Below are 3,844 nucleotides of genomic sequence, written 5' to 3'. Positions count from 1 at the left end.
ATGGGGAGGATGGAGTGTTCCAGGATGTGGAAGGACATCCGCTCGAGGTGAAGAAGCCCAACCCACAGTTGGATGGGTTCCGTGAGGTGTGTCACTCGCTCCGCAAGGGGCTTGCCTTGGATAGACGAGATGACCAGTGGGGCCTGGGTGCAGACCTGTGGAATTTTTAGGTGCTCCACTAGTCTCTTCATAATAAAGTTGCCCCCGGCCCCTGAGTCTACCAGGGCTAACGTATGAAACTCGCCATACGCAGATGTGAGTGAAACTGGTAGGGTTAGTGGAGGTGCAGGTGATGTTAGGCCCAGGAAGAGACCTCCTTCAGGTCCTAGGCCCGGGAGTTTCCCGGCCGCACTGGGGATGCGGCCACTTGATGGCCCGCTGCACCGCAGTAAAGGCAGAGTCCTTCTCTAATTCACCATCAACGCTCTTGCGTGGAGAGTTTCCCTTGGCCCAATTGCTTGGGTTCTTCGGCTGGTGTCAGGGAGGCTCTTGATTCACCTTTGGGGGAAGGCGAGCGATGAGGACGTCTCGAAGGAGTCGAGACTTTCGTAGTCATCTGAGCCTCTTGGCGGTGTTCTTGATGGCGTCTATCAATACGCCCTGCCAGGTCAATGAGGGCATTCAATGACCTAGGTAGCTCCTGGCCCGCGAGCTCGTCCTTGATTCTGGAGCTGAGACCCTGTAGGAAGATGGTTCGTAGGCAATCTGGGCCCCAGCCGAGCTCTGAAGAGAGGGTCCGGAATTCAATGGCAAACTCGGCAAGCGTCCTAGAACCCTGTCGCAGTTGGAGAAGTTTGGGCCCGGCAGAAACCTCCTGAGTGGGGTCACCGAAACTCATCCGGAAGGGCTCCCAGAACTCTCTCAAGTTACTCAGGATGGGGTCATCCCGTTCCCACAGGGGGGAAGCCAATTCCAGGGCCTTCCCTTTGAGGAGAGAGAGAATGAAGGTGGTTTTGGTAGCATCGTCGGGAAAGAGGGTCGGCTGCAGGCGAAAGTGCATATTGCACTGGTTAATGAAACCCCTACAAGCTCGGGGTTCCCCAGAAAAACGTGGTGGTGTAGGCAGGCGGATTACTAAGCGGATCCCAAAAGCCATGGATGGGGATGGCAAGGTGGGGTTCATGGGCCCTAAAGCCTCGAAGCGCTGATTCAGGCCCTCCACCGCGGAGACAAGGGCATCAAGGGTTTTTTGCTGGTCCATCATATGTTGGGCCATTCCAGGGATGGCCTGGCGGGCAGATGCATCCGCCGGGTTCATGGACTTGGCAAACTGTTATGATCAGTAGGGATCTTGAACCCTTGGACCAACGGGAAGTATCACCTTAGGAGATGGCTCCTTAGATTCCCCCGTCGGGTGGCGAGGCAGAACAGAAGATGGGGCTGGCTGGCCCTTCAGTTTTGAAGACTGAGGCAACCATTGAGAGGACGAAGAGGCGTGACGTCGGAGCCGAGCCCACTGGATCTTCGCCACTGGAAGCCCGCGGCCCCCCCGGGAGGAGCCCATAGGGACCCAGGCTGCTGGGACTTAGGTGGGCCCTTGAAGACGGGTGGTCCGGAAGAAGTCCGAGGTCGAATACCAGAGGATCGCCGCTTGCCAGTCCAAGGTCACACACTGAAGAATCACCGCTTGCCAGTCCGAAGTCACACACCAAAGAATCACCACTTGCCAGTCCGGTCACACACTGAAGAATAACCGAGAAGAAGCAGGAACCAGGAATCAGGAACTCGAGGAACCTGAAGACTCACCGAAGCAAGCAGACTCATAACAGCGAAGTTGCCAAGTCAAGGAGTGAGTGGAGGAAGTCAGCTTTTATATTTCCCTGTGCCTGGCCCATTAGGCACAGGTGAAGTCAATTTGGATGACGAGGCCCCTTTAAATCCTATGAGGAGGCGTGGCCTCACGCCTAAGGGAAGGGCGGCCATCTTGGGTCCCGGGAGCGAAGCAGAGCGGCCAGACGCCGTGAGGGGAGGCCTGGAGTGCCTCCTCTGCCGGCAGCCACCGTGAGGACTGGCGCCGAGGAGCAGGGGTGAACAGAGCCGGGTTCCTCTGCCCTCCCCGACATTGCCGTGGCGGCCCCGATGCCACAAATCAGGTGGGGGATCGTGGCTGCGGCTGCCTGCGGCCGTGAGGCATAACAGCTTCCCTAGGAAAGATACTGTTAAAGTAGGGGAACAAGGAGTGGATTTAGTTGATACATCTAGTATTGGAGTTTCAACATTCCTAGAGGAATCTATTGACATTATTCAACATAGATCTACACTCTTTGTGTCATTTCAATTAGAAAATGAAAAAGATAGATTATTTAAAGAATTCTTTAAGTATAAAGATATACGTTTTTGTGGTCAGAGAGTTCAAATTTTTCAGGATGTCTCCCGGGCAATGTAGACCAGTAAAAGAGAGACTTTCCTCCTGTTTTATTATATTCTATCTAGAATATTATTTGTGATATAATTCTCCCCCGCATTATGGGTTATGTAACCAGATGAGATATGTAATTTGGTGATGATATTATCTTCTATATATATACTGGGAATCTGAGTTTACTTTCATTGTTTTTGTTTACATTTAAATTAAAATTAATAAAGATTAAATAAATAAAGTACACTTTTCAAAGGTCAAAATATCACTTAAATAACATGTATATTATATTTATATACACAGCTGTGGTGCCAACCAGAAAACCCTGCAAAAAATAAAATAAAAAGACACTTGGAACGCATATGGTATTTTAGCCTATTGTAACATGTGTTGGGTGTTGGGCTTGGCCCTCAGGAAGCCATGAATAAACAATTTAAATTGCAATATAATAAACCTCCCATAGCAAAACAGCATTAACTGCCAGCACTCAAACTCAAATCCTTCCTATGAAAAGGCAACACTACACATATGACAGCAATCCTTAAAACACCAATATATCTCCCAGGGAAACAGAACAAACCAAGCTGCTACAGATCTCTACACAGAAACTACACGCAAGCAGAACACAAAGGCAGACAGACAGAGCACAGATAGACCCTCATCAAATATAGAATAAAGAGACCATAAAGCATAAATAGAAATGTGTAGAGAAAAACTGAACTGGAAATCAAAAGCCAAACTCTGTATGCACAGAAAAAACAATCACCATTTCTCATAAAACAACAAACAATGAAATAAAGAAATATAAAGCAGCAATCATAATTAGAAAACCTTATAAATCAAAAGAATAGATATTTCAAAAACAGCTGCCAAATAGAATAAAATCCAATAATTAATAACTCATAAATTATTTTAAAAAATTAAACAAACACCAATAAAATATTCAAACCAGCAGACATGTCAAACAACATCCAATAATTAAAACTAATAAGGCTTTTAACCCCCCCCCCCCCCACCCTCCATATCTGGTAGCTTTTGATTTCCACTCATCCTGAGATTGTCATATTTTAGTGGAGGGAGGGAAGAGCACATACACTTTCTTCTCTCTCATATAAACACATGGTCACTCATACATACTCACCCACCCATGCACTCACTCTTGCGCACCCACCCAGTCACTCTCTTTCTTACACACCCACCTATCCATGCAGTCTTACACACCCACCTATCCATGCAGTCACACTCTTTCTCACACCCACCCAGCCATGCAGTCACTCTCTTTCTCACACATACACCCACCCACTCATACAGCCATTCTTTTTAACACACTCCCACCCACCCAGCCACCTATGTAGTCACTCTTTCTTACACATCCACCCACCCATGCAGTCACTCTTTTTCTCCAACATACCCATCCACCCATGCAGTCACTCTCTTTCTCACTCATCCACCCGCTGACGGGACAGGGTCTGCCAACAGCCCTGT

The sequence above is a fragment of the Rhinatrema bivittatum genome, chromosome 1 (assembly GCF_901001135.1).
Source record: "Rhinatrema bivittatum chromosome 1, aRhiBiv1.1, whole genome shotgun sequence".
NCBI classification, from domain to species: Eukaryota; Metazoa; Chordata; class Amphibia; order Gymnophiona; family Rhinatrematidae; genus Rhinatrema; species Rhinatrema bivittatum.
Note: the sequence above shows the minus strand (reverse complement) of the source record.